Source organism: Felis catus, chromosome A1 (genome assembly GCF_018350175.1).
Source record: "Felis catus isolate Fca126 chromosome A1, F.catus_Fca126_mat1.0, whole genome shotgun sequence".
NCBI lineage: Eukaryota > Metazoa > Chordata > Mammalia > Carnivora > Felidae > Felis > Felis catus.
In genome coordinates this window covers 20899229-20917500 of record NC_058368.1, presented here as the reverse complement: position 1 = coordinate 20917500, position 18272 = coordinate 20899229, and the positions used below count along the sequence as shown (strand labels likewise).

Here is an 18272-nt window from a genome sequence, read left to right as displayed (position 1 = left end):
TTATAAATAATGCTGAAGTAAGCATAGGGGTGCATATATCTTTTCGAATTAGCGTTTTTTTATTTTCTTTGGGTAAATACCCAGTAGTGGAATTACTAGATCAGAGGGTAATCCTATTTTCGAACTTTTGAGGAATCTCCATACTGTGTCTCACAGTCGTGGCACCAGCTTTGCCTCAACGACGTATGGGACACCACTTTACACCTGTCAGAATGGCTGACATGAAAAATGGAGAAATGACAAGGGCGGGAGAGGATGCGGAGATAAAGGAAATGCTGGTCTCTTGCTTTGGTTTTGTAGCCTGTTGACTCACTGAATAGCTATCCTGGTGAAAGATACTTGTAGCCTCACGCTTCCGTCTCCACCAATGCAGTCATGCAGCTTAAGAGCGCTCAACGCCCTGCTGCACACATTGGTTGTAAACAGCCACAATAAGACTCCACGAGGCTTAACGTAATTTCTTTTGTTTGACAAATACTCATACAGCTCTTACCAAGTACTGTTCCCAGCACTTATAAATACTCATCTAACCTGTGGATCGGGTGCTATTATTCTCCCCGTCTTACGCATGGAGAAACTCACAAAGAGTCGTTCAGATATTTGCTCAAGGTCTCACAGCTAAAAAGCGGTGGAGCTGGGTTTGAAACCTAGGCAGGGTGACAAATCATCCTGATTCGTCCAGTCCTGATGGGCTGTGGAACCTTCAGTGCAAAAACAAGACAGTCCCAGGGCAAAAAACACTGGCGGTTGGTCACTCTACAAGTTCAGCTTCAAAGTCCATGTCAGCTGTTAGAACCCACCACTTCTTTCTGAATTCTTCTGGAGTCTTTGGCTAAAGGTCAGCTTAATTCAGAGATTCCCCTCTAGCTCCTGTCCCTGGTAGGTGGGGACATAAGACTGGGAGATGTGTAGCCTGTGGGGGTTCTGGGAAGGGAGAGACTCTGTATGTTTTGGAGCCAACCCCAAATCCATCAGTCTGTCCCACCTCAGTGGGTTTGGTGTGTTTGCTCCTGAGAACAGTATGCACTGTCCTACTTTGTTTTTCTCAACGATGGAACAAAGGGACTAATGACTGAAAAGATAAATCTAATTAGTATTTGTCAATTTTGATGAATTTCAAACTGTACTTTCAAATATACAGTACTTGAGATCAAAAGGTGAGTCTTTCCAGAGCTAGAGATAGCTGAAGCTATCATAACAAATTACTGTAGACTGAGTGGCTTAATGAACACGTATTTATTTCTCCCAGTTCTGGAAGCTGGGATGTCCAAAACCAAGGTGCCCGGAGGACTGGTGTCTGGTGAGATTTTTCAGAAGGCCTGGTTTTCAGAAGGCCATCTACTTACATCCTCACATGATGGAGAGCGGGGAGAGGAACCAGGCTTTCTCATGTTTTGTCTTTTTTTTTTTTTAATGTTTATTTATTTTTGAGACAGAGAAAGAGAGAGCATGAACGGGGGAGGGTCAGAGAAAGAGGGAGACATAGAATCGGAAACAGGCTCCAGGCTCTGAGCTGTCAGCACAGAGCCCGACGCGGGGCTTGAACTCACGGACCACGAGATCATGACCTGAGCCGAAGTCGGACGCTTAACCGACTGAGCCACCCAGGCGCCCCTCTCGTGTCTTTTCTTAAGAAGGCACTAATCACGTCATGAGGGGTTCACCCTCATGACCTAATCTCAACCTAATTACCTTTCAAAGACTCCCTCTCCAGATATCATCACATTGGGGATTTGGATTCCGACATGTGAGTTTTGAGGAGACAAAAATACTCAGTCAAAAATACACTTTCCTGCCTCTCCCTCCCCAGCCAGTGCTCATGAGCAATCTGGGGAAGAAGACAAAGCATTCTTGGACCAGACTGCCTGTCTGTTGTGGGCAGACATATCCATAATGGGCCCCACAGGGCTTCAGCTCTTTATGATGGAAGAGTTCACCTCCCCAGCCCTTAATCAGGGCACAGACTCCTTGTCTGCAGGCTTTGTTGTTTTTATATCATGAGCAATGCTCAGAGGAATCAGAACAGAGAAGAATCTTAAATGTTCCAGGAATTGTGTTCAAGAAAAGAATCATCATCTGGTCATAACTTCCACACGTGTTCTCAGTAGGTAATCACCTAGTTCTCATTTTCCAATGTTCTTTTGTGCTATAGAACTCAGGGTCATGCACCTTGGGTATGAATCTAGATCTACCACTTACTACTGTGTGGTTTGACTTGAACCTTGGTTTCCTCATCTCTAAAATGGGGATACTGGGGCGCCTGGGTGGCTCAGTCAGTTGAGCGTCCGACTTCGGCTCAGGTCATGATCTCGTGGTTTGTGGGTTCGAGACCCGCGTGGGGCTCTGTGCTGACAACTCAGAACCTGGAGCCTGCTTCGGATTCTGTATCTCCCTCTCTCTCTCTGCATCCCCCGCCCCCACTCATACTCTGTCTCTCTCTCCTTCAAAAATAAATAAATATTAAAAAGAAATTTTAATGGGGATACTAATGCCTACCTCACATGACCAGCTATAATCTGAGCAGTGCACCCAGCTTAGCGCCTGGCCCATAGATGGTATTCATTGCAAGGTGCTCTGTGTTTCTCAGAACTTACATGTGAGGATAAAGCCTGATCAACGGCTGGTAATCCATACACACATTTTGTTTAGCAATTAAACCTGTAATTGTGTATTATTTTTTCTGAATAGGTAATATATTTACATAGGACAGCTATGCAAGCATATACAGTGGAAAGTCTGGCTCCTACCATAGTTCCTAGACTCCTCCTACTCCTCTCTCCAGAAGCAGATGTACTCTTTTCAGACCCATCTTTGGCCTACATGAGCATGTACATATATTCCTTAATATTTCCCCCCTTTTGTACCCAAAGGGTTATGTCTTTTTTTTAAATTTAGTATATATTGGAGATTATTTAGCACAGAAACTATATTTTAATTTATTTCTAGCTCTATGGTATTCTGTTGTATGGATAGACATGCCTACAACCTCTTATCTGTAAGCCCTAGCTTCAAAAAATCTCTGAAAACCAAAAATTTTCCTAAGTTTGCGGCAAACTCATTTGGCGACGAAATATGACTTGGACTGAGGGGAGTTGTATTTCACCCACTTGGTATGACTATTCATATTTTTTTCCTGCAGAAATATTAATCTATTTGATTACCGAGTATTGCCCCAGAACACTCTAGAGTGTTACATAATATATGGTACATCCACTGCATTAGCTTTCTAAATTTCACAAAGTTCTGACATGCAAACCGCCTCAAACCCCAGGGTTTCAGATAAAGAACTGTCTAGCTGTACCATAATTTGTTTAACTAGTCCCCTGTTGACCACCATTTGGATTTTTAAAATACTTTTTGCTATTAGAGTGTTGTAGTAAATAACTTTGTACATATGTCATTTTGCATGTGTAAAATAACATATATAAGATCTCTTCCAGGAATTGTGATCGCTGGGTCAAAAGGCAAACGCATTTGCAGTTTTGATGTATTGAGGTTAAATTGTTCTCCATAAAGGTTGTTTATCTTTTCATCTCCCTCAACCTATTTTCACATCTTCCCCCAATACAGAATTCTTTTTAATTTATTTTTATTTGAATGACAGTAAGCATCTTTTCATACTTTGAAGGACCATATTTAGTTCCCTCTCTGTGAATTGTTCATCAGTTTTGCTCCTTTTTAACATTGGCTTGTTGGAGGTTTTCTTAGTGATTTGTTGGAGCTCTTTATATATTAAAAAAAAACCCAAGACTTTTCTGATGTAATTTGCATTTTTTCCCCTAGATTGCTTTTGTCTTTTGACTTTACTTGTAGTGGCTTTGCTATGAGGTTTATTTACTTGTACATTCATTCATTTATTTATTCTCTCCCTCCACAAACAATTTTCCTTCAGCCTATGTGTTTTTATTCTGTGTCTTGCATAATGTATTCCAATTTTTTTATAAAAAGGAAAAAGAGAAAAAGACATAGCTGAACAGCTATCCCTATGACTCACATCTTAGGAGAATCAGGAAATTGATAGAAAACCCTGAACATTTTCGATTCAGCACTTAAAGGATTTTGTTTTGAAGTTTTGTGTCTATTATAACGGTGGCTACTTCCAACAGTACATAACGAACGGAATGATTTTAGTTTTGAACACAAATATTTGTTTGTCTCAGTCAAAACTCACAAGTGTGTGAGGACACAAAGCACATGTTGCTTGTGTTGTGTGCACGCGAGCCTGTGCTTCGTTTTATGAAAATGCTCTTGTCCTCATTTGCCTTCTGTGAAAGTCATTAAAGGGCAAACTATATTGGTTGTCCGTGCGTATTACGTATATATCAGTCACTGAGGACCATTTATCGTATTTCAAAAAAAGGGGAAAAAAAAGACAGGTATTTGAAATAAATGCTTCATGACCAGTGAGACTTGTACTGAAATAACTTCCAGCTATTGAAATGGACACAAAGAACAAAAGTGCGGTTAAGCACCCGGCATTTTAGCAATATTGTTATATGCACTGCAGCAAGGACGTAACGTTGATATTTAAGAGGCACGAGATGCTAAAAGTAGCATACAGAGCTGCCTATTTTATTAGGACTCTGTCTCTCGTCTGTTCATCAGGTATTTCCACTTGCCTGTTTTGGGCTCCCATAGCCATCTTCTCTTTCTCTTTAAGCCTGTGGTTAATTTTCAAGTATGAGGGCCCACGGGGCAAGGCCTGAGGGGAAGGGCTGGGGGAGGTCAGGAAGGGGCCCCTGCAGAAGGCAGGCCTCTGTTTATGCACAGCGCAGGTGCAGGGAGGGTGGTGGGCAGGCGGGCCCCTGGGGCTTCCCGCAGTCAATCACCCCACCTGGGCCGCTGGACATCCCCTTGGGGCAGCTGCACAATGTGCAGCCTTTCTCTGTGACATCCCAAACAGGCAGAGGGGCCAGAGTTCACAGAGAGCAGGGCTTTTACTACTCGGCTGTTTTTAAAATTTAGTCCAGAAGTTAAATTGGGGAGAGGGTCCCAAGTGGTAAAAATCTAAATAGTCTCTCTTTCCTCTGCAGTCACCCCCTCTTTCTCCCTCGAGCTGTTCTGACAGTACCTTCGATTTCCTGCCTCGAGCCTCCCCACTCCATTTGACGAGGTCACTGTTGTTTTTTCCCTCCTGTGAAAGTCCTGCTTAGCTTCCAGCCTTTGCAGGAAGTGCTTAATATTCTCAGCAGCAGAAACCTGTCTTTGCAAGCTTTAGAAACACAACTTTCTTTAGGAAGGAGAGTGAGACCAGAACCTATTCAGAAGCTGACAGCTTCTACCCGGATAGATGTTAGGAGAGGAGGAGGTGAGGAACTATGTGATATACTTCGGGGAACCAATTAATCTCTGAAAAATAATTAATTATACTCTTCTTGAGGGCTAAACACTGTATTAAGAATAGAGCAAGGAGGGAAAGAATTAAAGACATAGTTCTTGGTAAGCTAACTTTAGCTTACCAATCTAGTTAGAAAGATGAAATAATGTCTCATTAAAACAGGAAACAAGTAGCTCATATTTAAATCCTAGCAGTGCCAGTTAACAGCGGTGTGACCTTGGCAAATTGCTTAACCTCTCTGAGCTTCTATTTCCTCATCAGTAAAATAAGATAATAATAGCATCTCCCTCACAGGACTGCTCCGAGGATTAGATGGGAAAATGTACTTAAAACGCGTATCACTGGACTCGATCTTTAGGAAGACTCCAAGAATATTTGTTGGTACACACTCTGGCCATAAGAGTAGGGTAGCCAATAGGGTTTCCAGAAAAGGGAGAGGACCCCACAGATGGGGTGATCAGAGAGTATTTAGTCTTCATGAGGAAAGAAAGATTTGGCCTAGACCTTGATTGAGCAAAGTGAAGAACTTAAAATGGGGAGGGAAGTCGAATGAGTATTTTAGCTTGGGGGCATTTGGGGTGGGGGGGTGGCGGGCAAGCAGGTGGTATCAAGGCTTTCTGAGGGCTCTCCATTTTATGTGAACAAGAAGATCTCCACTATTATCATTTTATATCTTGGGGGGCTGGGGTCTTCCAAATAAGTATTTGTTTGAAGTAAGGATTATGTTCATTAAAAACAAATTGAAAACCAAGGATTCAACCAAAAGCAATTGGTTGGTGGGACAAAAACCATATCTGACAAGACAATTTATAGCCTCTAGTATTTATTTGTTTCAGGAGTCATTCAATGAACATTTACCAAACACGTGCTATGTGCTAGATCGGGGGCGGGGGTCACAAAGATAATTGATAACACTTACGGTTCCTGCTCCCAGTTTCTGTTCACAAGGCAGGCAGTGGGGCAGTCAGCCAGTGCACACGACTTAAGTGATAGCACCGTGAGCAAAGGGCTGCCGGGGCCATCAACGTTGCTGGAGTATAATGGGAAGGTGCAGATCGGTCTCTGAAAGTTTTCATAGTTAGAAGTGAGAGGTGAGCTATGTGGCTGATCCACACAGGCTGCCTTTCTATGTTTGGGGTATCATGGGGTTCCTTGCACCCTAAAATAATATACTTGGGGGTGCTTCCCTCTATAGAAGCAATACGGCATGCAGCATGTAGGAAAGAGAAAGGCAAGGCTAAACTCAGACACTGGATGCGACGTATGAGCAGGGCACCAATAGCTCTGCCCTTGTCAGAGCCTTGCTGAGAGAAGGCTCAAAGAGAAAATATGTTTGGACCCCGGGCTGAGCCTGGGGTAGGAAGGGGCAGAGTCCTCTGAGAAGACTTGAGCTAGTGACTGTTTTTCAGAGTTGTTCTGACTTAGCCCCTTCTGCTTCTGCCCTCCCCTCTCTGCTTTAACAATCGTTTCTTGAATACCTGTGCTAGAAAGAGTCCTCTGCGGCCACAGAAACATGAGTGCAGGACCAGAGGGTCTGTGATCGGGGGAGGGGACTCAACAATGGGAATGAAATCAAACCCACTTAGTTCCTTTTAGGACCCCCCCCCCAGCTTTTTGTTTTTATATAGCTACAGAAGGACATATCTACTATATCTTTGGAGCCCAGGGTGCCTGTAGAGAATGGATGCATAACGGACATTTCTGCCATGGAATGAAATGAAGCCAAATGGGGCATAGCTTTGTGATTAAGTTTACAGATGAAACCTGATAGAGATAGGATCTGGGAACGCCAGTGACAATTGAGAAACTGCCCCAAAGGGATGGAGGGGAAAGGGACTAGCTGTATGGGCAGGAAATAACAACTTGAGGTTTGACCTTGAACAATGGAAGGGTAATTCACCTAGGGTGACATAATTGAAAACACAGATATTCAGCCTAGAAAAGGCACATTGAAATCTAAAATGTTGATAAGGGCTTGGGGAGACTAAGTAGCAAATTGGATTACAGATTAGATCAGGACAAAGCTGCAAAAACTGAACTCCAGTGAGGGGTCTGCCAGACTTGTAACCCTGTTTAGATCGACCGTGAACAGGTGTGGCCATTAGAAGGGCTGGGTTGTCATAAGATAAGGGAAAGGGGACTGCAATGCTCAGAGTCACCGTTCACAAACACGCAGAGGAAGGTGGGCAAGAGCTAATACCTGGGAAGCCATTGGATGGTGAGGGTCTGAGTGTGGCAGGGCTGATGTCTCTCTTGGCTTGAATAGATTGGATAGCATGTCGTATTCTCACATCCTGGCTTGCTATTCAAGGTTTCCATCACACTTTCTCCAAGGATGTCTTTTCTCACACTTCCTTCTCCCTGGTAGATCTTCCCCATCCTGCACTTTCCCTCCCTTTCTCGTCTGTTCTGGTCTAACACCTATTAGTCTTTTAATGCATAGCCTCGAGGCACAAGCCTTTCCTAGATCTTCCAGCTTGAGTCTGTGCCCTCCTTCCTCTGAGCTCCGTGATGCTTACAATTCATCTGACCATCTCACGGGGGATAGACGGACCGGTCGCGGTGGTGGTGTGTTAAAAGCACATGCTCTGGCATTTGAAACCTGGCTCTGTCACTTACTAAGTGTGTAACCTCTCTGAGCTTAGCTTCCCTGTGTATGAAATGTGTGTGACCTGCTCCACAAAGTAACTGCAAAGGCCAGACACTTGAACTGTATTGCACGGCACAGGATAAGGGATCAATCAATGATGACCACTATTACCACGTACTAACCGAAAAATACAATATCTTAGGTTATTCTATCGACACACGTTCGTATCTTACCTTGAGCCTTATTTGGGGAGTTCTTTCCAGGCAGAGCTCTTGACTAAGTCATCTTTGTACTTTCTGTAGCACTCAGCTAGTCACTTCCTATCAACTAGGTCCTCAAAGAGTGCAGATGGCACCAGATAAACAGAAGTGGAGTCAATGGCACCATGTGGAATGCCTTCTTGAGGTAATCAACAAGCCATTGGACTCAGCCTGACCTTCACAGCAAAACCAAAGTGATGGCAAATTCAGGCATTTCCAGGCATGCTGCTGGGAACACCAAGCCCATGGATGAGCAGGTCGTAACCTCAGGGCCTTGTCTGGTTGGTTTACGGTGAACTAATTCACTTCTATGCTTTATTTCCTGCCTTTATTTGACCAATCTGCATCCACCCAGCAGCCAATGCACGTAACAGAGCCCTGGAAATGCAGGCAGGTTTCCTTCTTTGGGTCTCCTGGGAGGTTCACTACCACAGCCATTATTAACTGGCTGGAAACAATTTAGCATCTGGCTCCCAAGAGGTAGAAATGTATAGAATAGGGAAAGGGGTGAGAGTACATCCCATCCTGTCGTTTAAACAATATTCTGGCTCTGAAAGGATAGAATCTAAACAAGTTTTTCTGAGAAAATGTGAATGTCGTCATTTTTCTTGAAAGAGCCCGATGTTTCTAGCCTTTTGATAACAGAGATCATTTCAGAGAATAAGGTCTGTCTAGAAGAGTTTTGAGGGAGGCTTTCTTTCTGAAGTTGTTTTTTTCCCCCCTTCTCATGCACCCTCATGCTCTGCTGGTCCCACCCTAGGAATTTAGTTCCTGTTTTCTCCCCTGGGCCATGCATTCCCCTGGGTGACTGCTCTGGACCCATTCCTGAGGCTGGGTCCTGTAGTCTGACCGTGTCCCCTTCTCCTCTGTCCTCACTTTTACCTCCATCTGCTCCCAAACCAGTCTCAGGTGCCTGCCTGTCACTGGTTCATAAAGTATGTGTGCTTTTAAATGAGGCCTTCTAGTGAGACACTTTTGTAATCCCAAAGAGTGCTTCTTTTGGTATAAAGATTCAGGCCCCATCTGATCTACCTACTTTCATTGCCAGCCGTGGAAAACTAGAGATATTTTTTGTGTCTATCATTTTCTTTCAAGTAATCTTTCCCTTACCTGCCAGGAGACACTTACCACAAAAGCTAGACTGAAATACCCCCAGATTTATATTGGAGCATTTTCATCAACGTGATAGCCCAGTTTAACGGTATTTTAATGGTGGTGAAATGGAGAAATGTTCTGCTTTCAGGTAAAATATTTTCCTACTGGTTTGCAGGTACAATTGGAGGGTTTTAAATTTTGGAGAAAAGAATTAAGGCCCAAGGTCACTTCCCCCATCAGAGCATTTCTGGGCTCAAGCGTGTCCCAAAGTGCGGCACAAAAGGCCTATCGTGGTAATGATGGGACCGGGAAAAGATGGTTGCCAGACGTGCTTTTCCAGCTTTGCACAGAACAAAAGGCCTAGTGGGGGGCAAATGTCTTCATTGGTAGTATTCTGAAGCTGTTTCAAAATAAGAAGAAAAGACAAAACATGGTTGGAGTGGGAGATAGTTTAAATAAAGAGAGCACAATGCTAACTAAACAAAGCAAAAAGTCATGAACCAAATTGAAGCAAGAATAGTCAAAACGATGAGACGGACTTACTGCAGTGGGGAAACCAAAGAACAGAAGAACAGTTGAACAGTATGGAAGCAAACCTTCCAGAGGAAAACTCCTATTTGAAAGGAAACCCAGGCTATGCCACATTCTATCTACTTTCCTTACGTAAAAAATGAAACTCGTGTGCCAGAAAGATGCACTCGATGATGTCTGAAATGGCAGGAATTAGTCTCCCTGATAGTAAGAGTTCATTCTTTACTCACTGGGAGCAAAACTGTGCCCGTCTTAGTTTCTTAGTCACCTGGGTCCATATCTACGAGAGACCCCAAATCTTTGTTCTTAGAATTATTTTGGCAAGACCTTAGTGCCTATGGGTAAGGTCCTTGTGGCAGAGTCCAGGAAGGGAAGGTGTATCTCCAAATTCATATTCAGATTCATTTTTAAAGAAATCAGTTCGGGACCCTTCCCCCATTTTTCCCAACCCCCACCTTCCATCTCTGGGAACGTTCAGTATTGTTCACTTTTCTTTCATTGATGAGGAACCTGAGAGCCAGGGAGGTTATACTATTTCCCAAGTCTTACTTGCACACCCTTCTGCGTACATCAATAAAATTGCTGCAGGAGATTTAAATATTGGTTTGCAACAATCAAGAGTGTTGTATTAATGAATGTTCCCAAGTGTCTGTGTGGTAACATAAGTGGAGGGAAAAAAAAAAGCCGAATATAAAAGTGTATCCCAACTGAGTTAAACGTATGTTATATGCAGAGAAAAAAAGGCTGAAAGGAAATATACTTCTCTGGGAGGTGGGATTGTGGGAAACTAGTATTTTTCTTTATTCTCTTGTCTGTTTTCCAAATTTTCTACGGGAAATGTGTATTACTTTTTTTTTAAAGCAGAAAAATAAGCATTAGCAACTTAGAAAATGAATTTTATAAAGGAATAAATTTGTACACGAATATTAACAATTCAAATTGGTGAAAGACAACCAAAGGAGACTGTGGAGGTTGCTTAAGAATAAGTAAAGCCGGGGCACCTGGGTGGCTCAGTCGGTTAAGTGTCCGCCTTCAGCTCAGTTCATGATCTCGCTGTTCCAGAGTTTGAGCCCCGCATGGAGCTCTGTGCTGACAGCTCAGAGCCTGGAGCCTGTTTCAGATTCTGTGTCTCCCTCTCTCTCTCTGCCCCTCCCCTGCTCACATTCTTTCTCTCTCTCAAAAATAAGTAAACATTAAAAAAAAAAAAAAAGAGTAAGTAAAGCCAACATCTCCCAGAGGAACAGATACAGACCGTTTTAGGGTACCTGTCTGGAGGCGTCCAGGACCAGTAGTAGAAGGTTTCAACCAGGAGTTTGAACCATTCGAATATATTGCAAAGGCAGAGGCTTCAAGACCAAAGTAGGAAAGGCCAGGGAGGACAGAGCCTCTGAGGATAAGAATGTCATTATAAGGTGCCTTCATGTGAAAATGAAGGTGCTAAGACTCCCCTCCATCTGCTCAGGTGCAGGGCTGGAACTACCAGACGTCAAGGGTTGTTCACATCTGACTGAGTGTACATAATGTGGCGTAACTGGATAAAGTCCACGTTCTGTGCTAGTCGCAGTTTCCATCATCTCTCCTTCCATCCCGGAGCCATTCTACCTGGGTTTCTTGCCCAGAGTCACACAGGTGGGAGACAATAGAGCGAGGGCCTGAAGAAGTCCCCCAACTTGTAGTCCCACCCCTTTCCATCACTGTGTGCTCAATCTCTTTTACATCATCCTATTTACTATACATGGGTTGTGTGCCTAAAAGTAAATTCTGAATTCTTATGTGGCGAGTTTAGCCTTAAACATAGGTAGGGTAGGATTAGGTGGTTTTGCTAAAAGCCCAGAAAATTCGCTGGTGAAAAAATTTGTTTTTCACGTGTGAACCCGAATGCCTGAAAATTTGCCTTTGGAAACAGCCCACTCCTTTGGGCTAAAACTGTGGGTGTCATGGAGATCTTTGTATTAAGGCCATATCGCAGCATTACCGGGCCAGTAAGTAACAGAGTCATGGATCTTATCCAGGCCATGACGCGCCATTGAGCAAGTAGTTCAAACCTTTTGGGCCTCTGTTTTGTCATCAGCAAGTCCTCATGAATAGTTCTTAGTCATCCTACTCGAAGGGGGAATTAGTTCACCAGATTTTTCTTCTAGCACGACTGCTATAGGAGGAGGCAGCTTTGGAGGTTTTAATGGGAAAGAGGAAAAGGAGAGCTTTGGAGCATGGCCACTCTCCACTGAGTGCAGACTCGGGGAGGAAATTGAAGGGGGCAGCCCTGGGAGCCGGCACAGAAGAGAGGGAGGGCCCCGCACAGAAATTCGGGTCAGACCCCTTCTCACCATGAGGAGTGCACTTCTCACCTGTTTTTCTCGCCCTCTGCTTACCACCTAAGCATGGAGTGTGCACTCATCTAATGGCCATTCCTTTTGCCCAGAGCGACCCTCTCCATTAGAAAATGTCAACTCTATTAGACGTTCCCGCCGCCATTGTGTCAGGGTCTGACTACAGGAATGGAAGAACACGTGGCTCAAACCCACGCTACATACACCCAGAAGTTAAGGGCACATTGGTGAGATTCCTCTCCTCTCTTTCGGGACACCCTTGATCCCACCTCTTGGAAGTGCCTTTGTTTGTTAGTCCAGCACTTTCTGACCCGTCCTTTTCTAACATATCCCATCAGGAGAGTCTGTACTCACCATCGCATGTAGACTGATTCGGGCCCTTGGCACCTGCTGTATGACATGGTCACTGGGCTTCGTGGGCTTCCCATTCTGTGCTGGACCCAAATCTGCCAGCAGCTTGAAAGGGAGGAAGAAAGGGCAGCCAGACCTGAGGTGACCGAGAAGCTGGATAATTAGCATCCAAGTCGTTAAGGACTGACTATCTTAGCTGGAATCTCACATTCTGAAGTTAAGAAAGGTTTCCCCCAGAGAATCAGAACCTCCCAGAAACACAAGATTATCAATTAATAGTTTAGGTTGGGGGTAGGACTCTTTCCTTCCTGCCGTAGATATTTATATTTATAGAAAGTGATCTAAAATGTGTGCCTTTTGGGGTACCTGGGTGGCTCAGTCGGTTAAGTGTCCGACTCTTGATTGTGTCTCAGGTCATGACCTCGCGGTTCATGGGATTGAGCCCCATGTCAGGTTCTGTGCTGACAGTGCGGAGCCTGCTTCAGACTCTCTCTCTCCCTCTCTCTCTCTTTGCCCCTCCCCTGCTTGTGCACACACACTCTCTCTCTCAAAATAAATAAATAAACTTAAAAAAAGTGTGCCTTTCTTAAAAGGTTTAATTCCCTGTGTCCTAAGAAGGGGAAAAATAAAGAAACACAAAACCCTCTGCCATTTAAAAAAGGAGGCCCAAGTACATGTCTGATGTGACTAGAATGAAGCTAATGGTGAAGGCGTCTATTTGTCATAATGGCAGATATTATGGTCATTTGTTAGTATTTCTCCTCTCATGGTAATTTTCTGACATTTTTTTTGGTGACAATCTTTATTAAAGAAAAAGTCCAGCTATGTGGTCAGTGTTCTAAAACTTGAAAGTTCAAACTTGGGATATGTTTTAAAATTTATCAAACTGTGGGGTAAAAAATTATGCATGTCGCCTTTTACATTTTCTAAGTGTTCATTATAGAATTTTGGGATAACTACAAAAATTTTGTTTAGTATAGTTATAATCATATATGCATATCACATTTTGGAATTTATATGTGGTTCTGTACCTACGTTTAAAAAAATAGTGTAATGAACATTTCCCTCTTTCAGTAGATACTATTCTAAGGCATGCATTTTATGGCTGTGCAATATTTTATCGTATACAGGCTTGCCCGGCTGTCCGCAAAAGTAGAGCGTTCCTATGAAAGCTCTCATAAGCTGAAATGGTGCAAAGCAAAGAAGCAATTGCCATTATTGTTTATGGAAATTTTTTAAGTGTATCTAGACCCCCCCCCCCCAAGAAACCAACCTCTCTTAGACATTTTTGAAACCTTAGGACATATGTTGCTAATAGAAGCACAACATGAATGGAGTTCAAGCACAGGTGCTCATGGGTGTTCACGGCTCTGGTGGCTGTCTGTGACGCTGAGTGCAGTTCCTGGGGAGGGAGCTTGGTCGTGCCGCTCCAGCTGCTGAGAGCATGTGCTGGCTCTGTAAGGGCGACCTGCCGAACAAATGCAGAGCCCTGTTTTTGCTTTTTGCCTTTTTGGCATTGGAAGTGAAAGTTCTCTTTGGATTTCTTACCCTCAAGCGAAAACAAGTCCCAATGTAGATTTTTTTCTTTTAAGTTTTATCTAGTTAACATATAGTGTAATATTGGTTTCAGAAGTGGAATGTAGTGATTCATCACCTACATATAACACCCAGTGCTGATCACAAGTGTCCTCCTGAATGCCCATCACCCATTTAGCCCATCCCCTGCCCCCTCCCCTCCAGGAACCCTCAGTTTATTGTCTGTAGTTAAGAGTCTCCTCTGGTTTGCTTTCCTCCTCCTTTTTCCACCTTCCCCTATGTTCATATGTTTTGTTTCTTAAACTGTACATATGAGTGAAATCATATGATACTTGTCTTTCTCTGACTTACTTCACTTAGCATAATACACTCTGGCTACATCCATGTCATTGTAAATGGCAAGATTTCATTCTTTTTGATGGCTGGGTAATATTCCATTGTATAGATATACCACATCTTCTTTATCCATTCATCAGTCGATGGATGTTTGGGCTCATTCTATAATTTGGCTATTGTTGATAGTGCTGCTATAAACACTGGGGTGAATTGTACTCCTTCAAATTAGTATTTTTGTATCCTTTGGGTAAACACCTAATAGTGAGATTACTGGGTCATAGGGTGGTTCTATTTTCAACTTTTTGAGGCACCTCCATACTGTTTTCCAGAGTGGCTGCACCAGTTCGCATTCCCAACAGTGTAAAAGGGTTCCCCTTTGCATCCTCACCAACGTTTGTTGTCTCCATGTTGTTAATTTTAGCAATCCCGACAGGTGTGAGGTGACATCTCATCATGATTTTGATTTGTAATTCCTCGATGATGAGTGATGTTGAGTATCTTTTCATGTGTCTGTCTTTTGCAGAGCAAAGTGACATAATGCAAGATTTCAAAAAGTGGGGGATGCCTGTAACTACAACATAATGTATTTAATCATTTATCGAATCCAGCCCCATTGGATTGTCTCCTTCCCCCAAGCCCTTCCAGCTATTATAAAATAAAGCCACAGTGATTATCTCTATGTGTATTTCTTTGCCTCTGGTTCAAAAGAATAATCTGAAATTACCTCAAACCATAGATTTTACTGGGCAAATGTATAGGAAGAGATTTTCCAGTGCTATTTGCCAACTGCTATCTTCTTTACTATATTCCTAAAACATCCACTGCTGCCAGGATGCTCCATCATAATCCTCTGTGGCCATCTCAGAACATCAGGGCTGGTGGCCAACTGTGGTGGTGTTGGGGTGGCAAAGGGAAGAGGAAGGAGGAGGGAGGCAGTAGCAGCTATTTAATGTCTCCCCATATGTGAGACTCTTACCCTATCAAAGAGCTGAGCCACCCATAATGAATGCAAGGCATTTTAATTGTTACTATTGGGCCGTATAAAAATGCCTCTGTACTTCATTTCTTTTATCATCTCATCAGTCTCTACCATTTGCAACTGGTTGCAAGTAGTGTCTCCAAATCTCTGGCGTTTTTGAGTTTCATGGGTGGAATGGAAATGAAGATGATATCAGCAGTGATGGAATGGAATGAACTTTTCATCCAGCTGAAAAATCACCCCGAGCTACTGAAATATAACAGCATACATCATAGTCAAGTTGTCAAAGGGGGATATTTCACAGCTATGACCTCACAGCCATAAAATATAAGCCGTGTAATTTGTAAGGAAACCCAAGACAACTTTTCCAGATTTTTTTTTTACTAATAAGATTACCATATGGAAAATAACTTTAACAAGTTATAATAATCTCATTAAAAGAACGCTGGGAAATCGTATAGATTTTTCCATTTTTCAAGGGCTCAAATTTAGTATTTGTTACTTACGGCGGTGCAAAGTTATATTGTCTGTTGTCTCCACATCACACTTCCAGCCCTAGAGTGTCCAGGTAAGGGACTGAGCCTTTTCCACAATTTTGATGTTGGAAGTCCCATCCCAGCCCGTCTCACTGGCCATTACTAACAGGACCACAGAGGCAGGTGCGTTCTGGCAAGTTAGCTCCCAGCTGACAGCAGAGCTTTGCTAGCGGCTGTCAACGTCAGTCTGGGGCAGACTTTAACAAAAACTATCCTTTCGACCTTTCCCCACGCAGAACTCCCATCCAACTGGAGTAATTCATCAAGGATTTTTGATGGCAGCTCTGAGAGTTTCCGAAGTTACTGTAGAAATCCTGTCGCTCCTTTTAATGTAAGTGTCTTTGCTTTCCTTCAGAGTAAAATTGATGACATGTGTCCTTCTTTGCATCTTGGCTTTCTTATTTATGATTAAGGAGGCTTATGGCAGAATCAACAGCGCTGGAATCATTTGATAATTTACATAAACACTCTCTCTGATCGTTATCGGCATTCTCGCTACACCTGGATGGGGACCCTCCTTAGGTTTTCTTCCATATTTGGAAAAACATAAGCTGATTTAGGTGACCACTAGGGAGAGTGGACTAGGATGAACATTGTCTTGAAATTGTCGTGTGAGAAATGTCAAAGCTTCGGAGCGCCTGAGTGGCTCAGTCGGTTAAGCGTCCGACTTTGGCTCAGGTCATGATCTCATAGTTTGTGGGTTTGAGCCCCGCGTCAGGCTCTGTGCTGATAGCTCGGAGCCCGGGACCTACTTGGATTCTGTGTCTCCCTCTCTCTCTGCCCCTCCCCTACTTGCGCTCTGTCTCTTTGTCTCTCTCAAAAATAAGTAAACATTAAAAAAAAAATGTCAAAGCTTCTGTGAAATTCTCAATTTTCAGTGGGCAAGTTGTTTCCATCTATGGGGTTGCAGCTTAGATGTTTGCTGGTGATACACTGTCCTTAAGGGGAGACCATCTCCATCCCAAGTCTTGTGAAAAGCCCAACATCCACGCTGAGGTTTCTACAAATGTCTGAGGAGGGTACATCTCTCAATCATACTTGACTCCAACGTCCAGTCTTCACTGCATCTTGTTGTCCTGTTCTGCCTTTTGGCTGTTTGTCCTGTTCTCCTTTGCCACTGGCCGTAGCACAGACTGTATCCTTTTCCATGATTTCCTTCGAAGACAAAAACCCAGAAGAAAATTTATTCACGTAAGACTTTCCTGAAGGTTTGGGGGAACTGGAGGGGGCTTATATTGCAGCAGTGACTGGCATTCCTGGTGTTAAAAGTCTCCTGGCTACTTTTCCTGTCCTCAGTCTTTCTCTTTGCTTTCTCATGCTTTCTCTCCCTCTCGGGAACACCCCCCCCCCCCAACCACCACCACATTGTGACCAACTGCCCCCATTTTCCCGTGCAGGGCCTTTGGCTTTTCCCCAATTTCTCCCCATATAGTGCTGGGCTGGATGGATCTGTCAGCCCATTGAAGTGTTGCAATGAAGCTTTGACATTTCTTGTATAACAATGTCTGTGTGATGTCCATCCTCGTCTCCAGACTCTTTGTGGAAAAAAGCGGGGGGAAGTATTGATTTCCGGGACAGAGCTCCATTCTCAGTTAATCAGGAGGCATTTCGTAAGAGTCAAAACTGAAGACCTACTACGCATTCACTCTACAAATTTTGTTTTGCTTTTTAGGCTTTTTTGTCTCTGTCCCCCCAATTTGTTTTTCCATTAGTGCAGTCCCTCATAGGTAATAATTCCTTAAATATTGAGCCCAAATCCCTTTCCAGATTAGTAGACACATGTATCCTCAGTAGATACATTGGAGACTAAGCTGGATATGGTGGTGAGGAGTAAATTACTGCCCAACTCCCCAGTGGGAGTCTCATCAGATCAGCAACAACGTGATTGATGGAGTCAGACAGGAAAATGTGCATATTTGCTGTCCAGCAAAATAATACATAAAAATATATCACTTTTTAATGGACATAGGGGAGGAGAACAATCTGATTAACATATGAAAGCAGCAAACTCTTAAGGCTCAATCATGAGGTTATTGCTTTTGAAAATGAGCTATTGGCTTGCTATTGCCACCAAATTGAAAAGGAATGAAGACAGGCTCCGTGAGGTTTGGGAGGAGTGGAGGAGGAAAAGGAGGTGACTGGAGATGTCTCACCCACAGAAAAAGCCCAGCAGTGCTGTTTAGCATCCCTGTAATTATCGCTAACATCTACTGAGCGCTTACTATGGGCTCCACATGCAATGTTTCCTTTAATGTCCAATCAACCCACAAGGGAAGCTCTATATTTATCTACCAAGGAGAGGTTAAGTAACTGGTGCAGGAAGTCACCCAGCCCAGTAAGGGCAGAGTCTAACTCCAGGGTTTGTGTCGTTGACCTTCCCATTATGTTGC

General features: G+C 43.4%; 1 long non-coding RNA gene across 2 annotated transcripts in view; it reads left to right on the top strand.

Annotated features, from left to right (window-relative positions):
- LOC123383991 overlaps positions 1-18272 on the top strand; it is a 116781-nt gene that overhangs the window by 76414 nt on the left and 22095 nt on the right. The window contains exon 4 of one of the 2 annotated variants that reach the window (XR_006594463.1): positions 16119-16213. The exons of the other annotated variant lie outside the window; for it this stretch is intronic. This is a non-coding gene — a long non-coding RNA (uncharacterized LOC123383991). The remainder of the gene's footprint in view (positions 1-16118; positions 16214-18272) is intronic. 2 annotated transcript variants of the gene reach the window in all.